Source organism: Leptonychotes weddellii, chromosome 11 (assembly GCF_054177405.1).
Source record: "Leptonychotes weddellii isolate Sample4059 chromosome 11, ASM5417740v2, whole genome shotgun sequence".
Classification (NCBI taxonomy): Eukaryota; Metazoa; Chordata; class Mammalia; order Carnivora; family Phocidae; genus Leptonychotes; species Leptonychotes weddellii.
In genome coordinates, this window is record NC_138379.1 from 25,898,602 (window position 1) to 25,910,604 (window position 12,003).

Genomic DNA, 12,003 nt, shown 5'->3' on the forward strand with positions numbered 1-12,003 from the left:
TGGGAGCTGTTTCTTCTAAGTCTAGGTTTTTCTCTTCTGTAAAATCACAGGGTTTCTCTGGGGACCTCTAAGTCTATTAAAAATGGGAAACCACTTAAAGCCCCTGAATTCAAGCTGAATGAAACTGACAGAGCCCAGACCCAAGAATACAGGGTTGAGTGGTGACAGGTACTCTCCATTCCTGGAGCTCCCCCTCTGCCTGGAGAGCGGATTGAGGGTCTGATGATCCCCTGGCCCCCGGTGGTTTGCAGCCTGGGCACATGTACACACACGGAGTTTTTGGTTCGTCCTGTAGGTAGGCTGCTCGAAATGTCCACTGCTCTTTATTCTTTCATTTCACTGAAGGCGCAGTTGGTGGGCCCCAGGCCTCACATCATGTAGTCAGTGCTGTTGGCGTCACACTTGCCACAGTGACATTCAGTGGCTCCTGGGTACATAGAGAGCCTGTGTGGTGAACACAGCTAGGCACCCTAACCAAGTCATGCATCAGCTCCTTGAAGGTACATGTGCTCTGGATGTTGGGACTGCCTGAGTCCTGGTACACCAGATTCTGAGGAGTTTAGGAAGGGGACAGTTAGGTTATAATATTCTGGAAGTTTCTTTTTGGCTTAGTCAGAATGAGACAGGGATTTAATACTGCTTGCTCTACTATTTGTTCTCTGAAGACCAGCTTCTAGGATCTTTAAGCACAGGAAATGTGACCTCATAAAGAAGTTTACGTTACACTACTTTTCTGAACTGCCGAAGCGTTATAGAAAATATGACTGCCTCCTTTCTCCCCACCATGTAATACCCACATGTTTAATATTTGTATAGCTCTCTAAAAACTTTGAATTTATATGGCATGAAAGCATGTAGAGATAAAGGAATAAAGAAGATACGACCTTTGGAATATAAAGGTTTTTTGTACTTAATAATCTGAAGCTATGTTAATGACAGATAAAAACATATAACATTTGGGTTTAATTGCTCAGAAAAATATTTCCAAGTACTCTTTTCTATGTATATTTAAAAGAGGAATAAGAGTCATAAGCTGAATTATTGATACTTTGCCTAAGATGTGAGGGGATTCTCATATTGGATTCTGGACAATCTATTGCTTTTTTAAGTTCTTCCTTGCCACTGCCTTAAATTCTTATATTCGCAGGGTTCTTAGTCCAAAAGTATATGACACAGTTTCAATATCAGTATATTTAATTCAAGCCAAATATATTTCACTTTTCTAGTTGCCCAATGAGAAAATAATCGGCTTTAAGGGAGAAAAGGGGCTGCTGGTTAATTCCTTTCCCTGGCTGGCCACCAGGTCTATATCCCACCTAAGTGCAGTGAGTTAAGTTTCATTGATCAAATTCATTTAATATCAAATAAAGTATATTCATTAAAATGCAGCCACCTTCAATTTCCGTTTATTGAACTCCTGCACAGCCAGATGCAACAGAAAAATGGCAAAGAAGAAATGCTTTCCCTGATAACTGGCCTATTGTGAAGAAGCTGTGAGAATGTAGACAAATGGTTTAATGCCTCTATGCCTTGATTTTTCTCAACAGCATAAAGGAGGGAGCAGGTCTGCTGATTCCTTTTGTTTCTAGTCTACAGGGATTGATTGTTCTCAGGATGCTTGCTGGCATTTATATGAAAGGTAGACCAATAAAGTGAATTTTTTTAATTGGCTGCTTGTGTGTTTTTTTTTTAAATTTTATTTATTTATTTGACAGAGAGAGATAGCGAGAGAAGGAACACAAGCAGGGGGAGAGGGAGAGGGAGAAGCAGGCTTCCCGCTGAGCAGGGAGCCCGATGCGGGGCTCGATCCCAGGACCCTGGGATCATGACCTAAGCCGAAGGCAGACGCTTAATGACTGAGCCACCCAGGTGCCCCGCTGCTTGTGTTTTTATTTGGCTTTAAAGACATTTTAGTACTACCCCTGTTACAGAGGTATGCCTTTTATTATTGCAATTGGCTTTTTGAGAATATTGATAATGTTCTATGATTAAATATAGATATGTATTCATGCCCATGTTTATCTCTCAATAGGTAAATCTAGCAGAAAAATACTTAAGTGCAGAATTAATACATTACTGAAGCATTCATTTACATCAATCTAAGCTGTCCCAAATTTACCCAAATTAAATCTAAACCCAGACATTGAAATGATATCATGGTAATTAACCTTAATCACAATACAGACAAGTTGGCTAAGAGAGTCATGGAGAGACAAAATATTGATAAATTGAGAATTAATGAAGCCTGCCTTCTATAGACCCTCAGTACCCTCACTTCCAGCAAAACAGAGTTCCTACCTGGGTGTAGCAATAGCCCACACACCAAGTGGCATTGATGCTTCTGCAGAAGAGGCATTCCTTTCTCCACTGTGATGATGATGTTGGTCAGCTCACAACTCTTGCAGCAAATTGCTCTCCAGTAACAGAAGAGAAAACAAAACTGGACTGACTTCATCCTGGAGTAGGAAGCAAACGATTAGAAACTCAGAGTGTTTTTTTTTTTTAAAGATTTTATTTATTCATTTGAGAGAGAGAATGAGATAGAGAGAGCACGAGAGGGGGGAGGGTCAGAGGGAGAAGCAGACTCCCCGCCGAGCAGGGAGCCCGACGTGGGACTCGATCCCGGGACTCCAGGATCACGACCTGAGCCGAAGGCAGTCGCTTAACCAACTGAGCCACCCGGGCGCCCCGAAACTCAGAGTGTTTTAACTGTCATGGACTTTGACCCAGCCAGACTGAACTGAAATAAACCTGCTCCCCAAACTCCACGATCACATTCAGGTTTAGCAAGCCTGTTTTGACAAAAGAGAAACATATTACAGTTGAGAACTCCTCATTTAATTCTTTAAGTGGAGGTGTATTTTTTTAGGGACTAAAACGCCACAGGGAGGGGTGGGGGATATAAAATCAATGCACAGAAATCAGTTACATTTCTATACACTAACAATGAGATAGAAGAAAGAGAAATTAAGGAGTCAATCCCATTTACAATTGCACCAAAAATCACAAGATACCTAAGAATAAATCAAAGAGGCAAAGGATCTATACTCAGAAAACTATAGAATACTCATGAAAGAAATTGAGGAAGACACGAAGAAATGGAGAAACATTCCATGCTTATGGATTGGAAGAACAAATATTGTTAAAATGTCTATGCTACCCAAAACAATCTAGACATTCAATGCAACCCCTGTCAAAATACCATCAACTTTTTTCATAGAGCTGGAACAAATAATCCTAAAATTTGTATGGAACCAGGAAAGACCCCGAATAGCCAAAGGAATGTTGAAAAAGAAAACCAAAGCTGGTGGCATCACAGTTCCAGACTTCAAGCTATGTTACAAAGCTGTAATCATCAAGACAGTATGCTACTGGCACAAAAACAGACACACAGATCAATGGAACAGAATAGAGAACCCAGAAATGGACCCTCAACTCTATGGTCAACTAATCTTTGACAAAGCAGAAAAGAATATCCACTGGAAAAAGGACAGTCTCTTCAACAAATGGTGTTGGGAATATTGGACAGCCACATGCAGAAGAATGAAACTGGATCATTTTTTTACACCATACACAAAAATAGACTCAAAATGGATGAAAGACCTCAGTGTGAGATAGGAATCCATCAAAATCCTAGAGAAGAACACAGGCGGCAACCTCTATGACCTCGGCCACAGCAACTTCTTGCTAGACACATTTCCAAAGGCAAGGGAAACAAAGGCAAAAATGGGACTTCATCAAGATAAAAAGGTTTTGCACAGCAAAGGAAACAGTCAACAAAACCAAAAGACAACCGACAGAATGGGAGAAGATATTTGCAAATGTCTTATCAGATAAAGAACTTAATCTATAAAGAACTTATCAAACTCAACACCCAAAAAAACCCCCAAAAGTCCGGTCAAGAAATGGGCAGAAGACATGAACAGACATTTCTGCAAAGAAGACATCCAAATGGCCAATAGACACGTGAAAAGATGCTCCACATCACTTGGCATTAGGGAAACACAAATCAAAACCACAATGAGATACCACCTCACACCAATCAGAATGGCTAAAATTAACAAGTTAGGAAATGACAGATGTTGGTGAGGATGCAGAGAAAGGGGAACCCTCTTACACTGTTGGTGGAAATGCAAGCTGGTGCAGCCACTCTGGAAAACAGTAGGGAGGTTCCTCAAAAAAGTTGAAAATAGAGCTACCCTATGACATAGCAATTGCACTACTAGGTATTTACCTCAAAGATACAAAGGTAGTGATCCAAAGGGGCATCTGCACCCCAATATTTATAGCAGCAGTGTCCACAACAGCCAAACTATGGAAAGAGCCCAGATGAGTGGATAAAGTAGATGTGGGGTGTGTGTGTGTGTGTGTGTGTATATATATATAATATGTGGTATATGTATATATGTGGTATATATATGTGTATATGTGTATGTGGTATATGTATACACACACACACACACACACACACAATGGAATACTACTCAGCCGTCAAAAAATGAAATCTTGCTATTTGCAATGATGTGGGTAGAACTAGAGGGCATTATGCTAAGTGAAATAAGTCAATCAGAGAAAGACAATTATAATGTGATCTCACTCATATGTGGAATTTAAGAAACAAAACAGAGGATCATAGGGTATGGAAGGGAAAAATAAAACAAGACGAAATCAGAGAGGGAGACAAACCATAAGAGACTTAATCATAGGAAACAAGCTGAGGGTTGCTGGAGGGGAGGGGGTTGGGAGGATAGGGTCACTAGGTGGTGGACATTAAGGAGGGCACGTGATGTAATGAGCACTGGGTATTATATAAGACTGATGAATCACTGAACTCTACCTCTGAAACTAATAATTATTATATGTTAATTAACTGAATTTAAATAAAAAAAAAAAACAAGAAAAAAGTGCCATGGGGGATTACCTTAAAATGAAAATGGTTAGTCTGGAACAAGGCAATTGTCATTGTTAATGTCCCCTTCATACTCAGTTTTAATGACCATTTTAATTTTAATAAAGAAAATTTTGTGCATGAGAATTCATTTTTTGATTTTTGAGTTAACCTAAATATAGGCATATAATTTTTTTTCACTTTTGATTAGTAGAAGAGTATTTCAAAGACCAAGTTAATTGGTCAATAAAGTTAGTTTCTTGCTATTCCTGTTTGTAATAGATACATAAATTTTGAGAAATCAAACTGGCATGACTAGACTCCCTACAAGACAGTAATGAAAAGCTCTTCCTTGAGAGTCTCAATTTGTTTTTTAGATCCTGAAGATCAATAATTTAAAAAATAATTATCTCCAATTGGTAACTATAGAATCAGAGACCTGTAGTATTGTCTTGGTTAAAGAATGCCTGCCATAGACAGAGGCAAATCTCAAATATACCATTTATACAAAACCATGCATACCTAATACCTGGTCAATTTGTTGGGTATTAAAATGTTGGGTATTAAAATGTTCTAGTGCTTAAAGTGAAGAAGTATTTGAATAGATAGAATGATCAAATCTTGTTAAAACTGTCTAAACCCAATATATTAGGGAAAAGAATGCTAAAATAGATGATTTTTTCATAATTAAATTCAATATAATAACATATCTACTCCTTTACTTTGTTGGATTAAACATGACTATAGATTTTTCTTTGGAGTCTTTAATTTTGTGAACTCAAGATCTCTTCCAAGTGTTGGTTTTGGCTATGATGAGAATGGTGGGTCAGAAAGATGAATAAAACATTCCTCAAAGAGTAGATTGAAATTTCATGATCTACGTCATCGGCCTTATAACTCCTTAGGCTCCTGCCCCACTAGTTTCCCTAATCCCAACCCCACTAACAAATTTAGCAACATATCCTATTCTATCTTTAATTCCATAAATGTGCTATTGATCCTTTTCTCCTCGTATCTACCCTGGAGCCAAAACTTCTAAAGAGAAGGAACAGTGCACAGATTCTTCATCCTTCATGACCCATATCACTTACTCTATCTGTAACTCTAACTGAAGCAGGAGAATGATGTAAAGGAGAGTCTTCATCATCTTCTCTGACTGCCTTGGCATCTAGCCATACTCCTGTTCTGTTGTGAATTATTTCCTTGTCTGTCTCTGTGGTGTGTCTCTGTGTCTCTCTCTTCAAATAATGTATTTAACGGCAGGGGTTGATACTTATTCATGTGTATTTCCTGAGCATTTAGCAAAGGCTGCACATAGTAGGCATATGATAAATGTTAGTTAATAAATGAAGGTGAAACTACAAGTATTTAGTAAGCCACTAGAAGTGGATATATATGAACATATATTACTAAATACACTATTCTAATTTTATATATGTATTTTTTATTCAGTTTTACTGGGTTTAATTTATTCCTCTTTTTCCAATTTTTTTTAAAGATGGAAGCTTAGATAATTTATTTTACACGTATTCTCTTTTATAACATAAGCATTTAAAGGTATAAAATTCTTGTTAAGCATTACTTTAGATTCATTCCCAAATCTTAATTCATGTTGAGTTGTCATGATTCAGTTAAAAGTACTTTCTAATTCCTCTCTTGTGTTACTCCTCAACCCATGCATCATTTGAAAGCATGTTGCTGAATTTGCAAATTTGGGTGCTTTTTAAGATTTTTGTTATTGATTATTTAATTCATTGTGTTTAGAAAACATACTTTATATAATTCCTATCATTTAAAATTTTTGAGATATATTTTATAGCCCAGACTATGCATTATTTTGTTGACCTTTTGTATGCATTTGTAAAGAATGTACATTCTGCTCTTTTGGGGTGGAGTGTTCTACAAATGTTTGTTAACTTAATTGATAGGGTTGCTTGACTCCTCTATATACATTCTCATTTCTGTCTGCTTGTTCTACTGATTCCTGAAAGAAATGTTGAAATTTCCAACTATAGTTTTATCTGTCTTTGAGTCTATTAGTTTTTCCTCATGTATTTTGAAGCTTTGCTATTAGGTGCATGCACATTTTGGATTTTTATTTTTGATGAATTGACCATTTTATTTTATGCAATGTACCTCTTTATGTATGGTAATGTTCCTTATCCTGAGTTCTACTCAGGATATTATTAATATGGTCATTCCACTTGTGTGATTAGTGTTTGCAAGATATATCATTTTGCATCCTGTGTCTTTATATATAAAGTGCATTTCATCCAAGCAGTGTATAGTTGAGTCTTCCTTTTTAAAAAAAAACTGATCAGATAATGTTTGCCTTTTTGTTGTGGTGCTCATCTTTACATTTAATATAATTTTGATATTCTTGGGATTGTATTAGTCATATTGTTATTTGTCTCATCTATTCTTCATTTTCCTGTCTTTTTTTTTCTTTTTTTTTTTTTTAAAGATTTTATTTATTTATTTGACAGAGAGAGAGGCAGCGAGAGAGGGAACACAAGCAAGGGGAGTGTGAGAGGGAGAAGCAGGCTTCCCGCGGAGCAGGGAGCCCGATGCGGGGCTCGGTCCCAGGACCCTGGGATCATGACCCGAGCCGAAGGCAGACACCTAACGACTGAGCCACCCAGGCGCCCCTTTCCTGTCTTCTTTTTTTTTTTTTTTAAAGATTTTTTATTTATTTATTTGAGAGAGAGAGAATGAGAGAGAGCACATGAGGGGGGGGAGGGTCAGAGGGAGAAGCAGACTCCCTGCCGAGCAGGGAGCCCGATGCGGGACTCGATCCAGGGACTCCAGGATCATGACCTGAGCCGAAGGCAGTCGCTTAACCAATTGAGCCACCCAGGCTCCCTCCTGTCTTCTTCTGAATTAGTTATTTTTTAGTATTTGTTTTATCTCCACTATTGGCTTATCAGCTTTGTTTATGTATTTATTTATTTACATACTCTCCAGTTTAAAAGGCATATCTTTACCTCAAATAATATTATTCCACTTCATATATAATGAAAGTATCCTATAATGTTATACTTACATTTTTTTTCCACCTTCATCCTTTGTGCAAATTGTCATTTATTTTCCTTCAACTTGAGAAAAAGTCTTTTATATTTACCCACATTACCTTTTTCAACATATATATATAATTTTCCTTCTGCCTAATGAACATCCTTTAAAATTCTTTGTCATGCACATTTGCTGGCAATACATTCTGCCAATATTAACTTTACTAAAAATTTCCTAATTCAGTTTAAATGTTTGAAGGGTATTTTTCCTGGTTATAGAATTCTGTTAGTAAGTTTGTTGGTTGGTTGTTTTGTTTTAGCACTTTGTCTTCTTTGTTTGCATTGTTTCTGATGAGAATTCTACCTCCCTCCATATAATATGTCTTGTTTCCTCTGACTGCTTTTAAGATTTTATTTTTATCACTAATTTTCAGCATGCCTTGTTGAATTTATGCTAATTCATGACATGACTTGGTGTAAGTTTCTTTGGGTTTATCCTGCTCGTATCTGAATGAGTTTCTTGGATGTACAGGTTTATGGTTTTCATTAAATTTGAGAAAATGTATAGATAATTGCCAAATATTACTTATCATTGCCTTGAGTAAAAAATTCAGTTATTCTTTGGCCTCTGTTTCTTGGTATTCTGAAATATCTGTCTTATTTATTTTAAAAAGAATCAAAGCAGGGTTTAGAACAGAGATCAGTCTCAATTTTGATAGGGTCTAAGATGAGTATTTTTAATATACTTGTAATAATTCTAGGTATCATAATTTTCTTAATGTCATGTTCCTCTGCTACACTGTGAACTCCATGAGAAACTAGTAGGAACAAAGAAGACAGTAGGTTTTGGTTGTTTCTGTTTTTGTTTAGTGAATTAATGAATAACACATGGCTTGTTCACTCAAAGAGTGAGGCATATGAATTTCTCAGAAATACTAAAGTGGATGAGGAGATGGTCAAGCCAAGGGAAGGTGAGGTTTCAGGGAAGCAAGCCACATTAGACATATTGTCAGAGGTATCTTCAAATCTTAGTCCAAACTCCAATAAAGTGTCTAACTAGGTGTGTGGGATAAGAACAGCAAGGAACTTTGCTTACCTAAGCTGCATGATCCAACAGAAAAGCACAGATTTTTGGAACCCAACTATATTAGTTTGTAGGGGTGCCATAACAAAGTACCACAAACTGGGAAACTTAACAGAAATTTATTGTCTCACAATTCTAGAGGCTAGAAGTCCAAAATCAAGGTATCAATGAGTTGGTTCCTTCTAAGGACAATGAGCAAGAATCTATCCTATGCTTCTCCGCTAGCTTCTGGTGGTTTGCTGGCAATCTTTGGAGTTCCTTGGCTTGTAGACTATCACCACAATCTCTGCTTCGTGTTAACATAGCATTCTTTCTATGTGCATATCTGTGTCCAAATTCCCCCTTTAATAAGGACATCAGTCGTATTTGATCTGGGATCCACCCTCCTCCACTGTGATCTCACCTTAACTAATCATTATCTCTGATGATCCTTTTACCAAATAAGGTCACATTCTGACATAGAAGGGGCGAGAACTTCAATCTATTTTGGGGGGACACAATTCAACCCATAGCACCAACAGACCTGGATTTGAATTCTGTCTTTTTTTTCTCACTGAGTTGGCATGTTTTCACATCTGAAAAAGGGGATAATGGTGTTTTCCTTTCAGGGAAATTGTAAAGATTAAATAAGATAATGTTGGCAATGCACTTAGCTTGGAACTGACGTGTTGTAAGCTCTTCATATATGGTGGCTCTTACTGTTTTATGCTAACTGCTCATTGATTGATTGACTATATTGTGTTCCTGAATATAACTGAGAAATAGGTTCATTTTTCATTTGATTCCCTTGTCCATTAGAAATAGATCTGGCTTCTGTGCAATGTTTGCCAGTTTCCCTCTCAGATTGGTTTCTGGAAGGGCAGGAAGATAACTACTGCAATCTCAAGTGCTTAAATAATTAAGCCAAAGCAAGAGAAAGTTGATAATAAACACTTTTCTGTGCATGATAATTGTAGAGCAATATCATCTAGACAGTTAACCCTGGAGGCTTTATTGATTTAACTGAAAACTAATCAACTAACAACTCAGAAATACTGTTGGAAGCACTTCTCCAGAGAGCCATTGTAATTAGCAGCTGGCACCCTTCTGAGCAGTGGAGCTGCCACCCTGTTTGCATTTGGGCAAGTAATTTTTCAGCTGAGTGATCATCCCAGAGGACATCGTTTCCCTTAATACAACTCCCTGCATTTCACTGGCCACAGCAAATTAGTCCCATCTTTGCTCCTCAGAATGGTCAAGACTTTAACCTGAGCCTCCCTTCTCTTAGAATGTGAAGCGCATACATTTAGAAATTCAGAGAGTTTGAAAGAGAGATCTGATAATCTTCTGTGTGGTCAGGTTAGAGCTTCAGTTGCCTGGACCTGCTTCTCTCTAGTGTAACTGAAACTGGTTTTTAGTTTGTTCATTTATTTCTTCCATGATTTTCTGGATGGAATGTCTTTCCTGAATGAGAAGAATGCCCCCCCCCTTTTTTTCACTCCTGGTTTTTGTATGGAGGAATTTTCCTTAGGAACTGTACTAGCCTATCTCAAGATCTTTACTGTTCTACCCTTGCAGTGATGGAGGGTTTTACCTGATTGTAAACTTGGAAAGAAATGCTTGGTCTGCATGTCCTTGCTCTGCCCTTCATCCTCTGAGACATAGACTTGCTTACAGATAACATTCCTCAACTGTTCCCTTTCTTTTGTAGGAGAAGGTCATCTTCTGTCTCAGTAGGTGTACACCTAATTTTGGGGTGTAGTTAATAGGCCAACATTACTTTTTACAACACTATGTTCCCATTTAATTTCTATCAGTAATAAGGGGGGAATGTGTGGGATTCCTTCTGATATACTCTTGCTTCTGTTTCTCAAAATTTTATGGACTCAGGAAGGGATGAAGAGGGCTGTTTATTTGCGTCTTGTAGGAGACAATCTTGGCCAGCCTCTGAGATTCATCAACAGAGTTGGTCTATTTATTAGCTGAATTGAGATAATCTGATCAGGAACAATTTCCATGTATCTCCAATTACAATTTCAACCAGGGATTAGAGAATTTCTACTTGGAAAGATCAGGTCCAACAAAGGCAATTGAATATTAGACACTCAAGATCCTTAGAAAAAGCAGGAAGAAGAAGTAATATTTATGAGTAGCATTTATTAAATACCAGATCCCTGTGGTAAACATGTTATTCACATAATTTTATTTAATATTGAAAAGGATGTGGAACCTACTAAAAAATCAGAAAAGATGTCACTTCGCCTTGTTTTGTGCGAAAAGGGTGGAAAGCTAATCCTTTGTCATTAAACATAGTCTTGTAAAGAGTATGATAATGCGGAGTGGACCATCTCTAGGTACAGAAACAACAGTTTTTCTAGTTTCTTTCTTAGGTGAATGACTCTTCTGATACTAATCCCGAATTTAACCTGGTGAATCACTCATGGTTTAGTGATGGTAAGAATGTCTGAGATGATGAAATCCTAGTACTGAACTCCTTTTACAGAGAAGGAACAGATAGAGAGTTTAAGGAACTTGCCCAAGATCATACTGCTATGCAACAGCAGAGCTGGGATAAGAAGTGAGGTCTCTGGGACATATGCTGGTGCTCGTTCTGCTCTATCCTGTTGCCTTCTTACCAGTTATTGACAGCAATCAACCACTTCCAACACTTATTCTATTTTTAGGGCTATCTTCTGTGGGTGAATGGGAAAATGTCTGAATCCAAGAATAGCACTCTAAGGTGAGCCCTTCACTTAGTAACTATTTATTTCTCATTAGCTTATAACATTCCTACCATTGCAAAGAATTAGCATCTACTCCCTTTCCTTTAAGATGCCGGGCAGCATGTAGCACCTGATGGCAGCTACAACTTGTCTTTTGACAAGACAGATAGTATTTCAGCAGAATAATATTCTGTAGCATTGATCAATGTGACAGATATAATAATTGGGATACTCACCATGCACCCCATTACATTTTTAAGTTGTTCACTGAGATTTACATTTTTCCTTTTGCCCTGTCTTGTTGGCAATTTGCTGATA

General features: G+C 37.6%; 1 pseudogene; it reads right to left on the bottom strand.

Annotated features, from left to right (window-relative positions):
* Nucleotides 1-323: 323 nt before the first annotated feature.
* Nucleotides 324-2,455, bottom strand: LOC102745519 (follitropin subunit beta-like; annotated as a pseudogene).
* Between the last annotated feature and the right edge of the window lie 9,548 nt (nucleotides 2,456-12,003).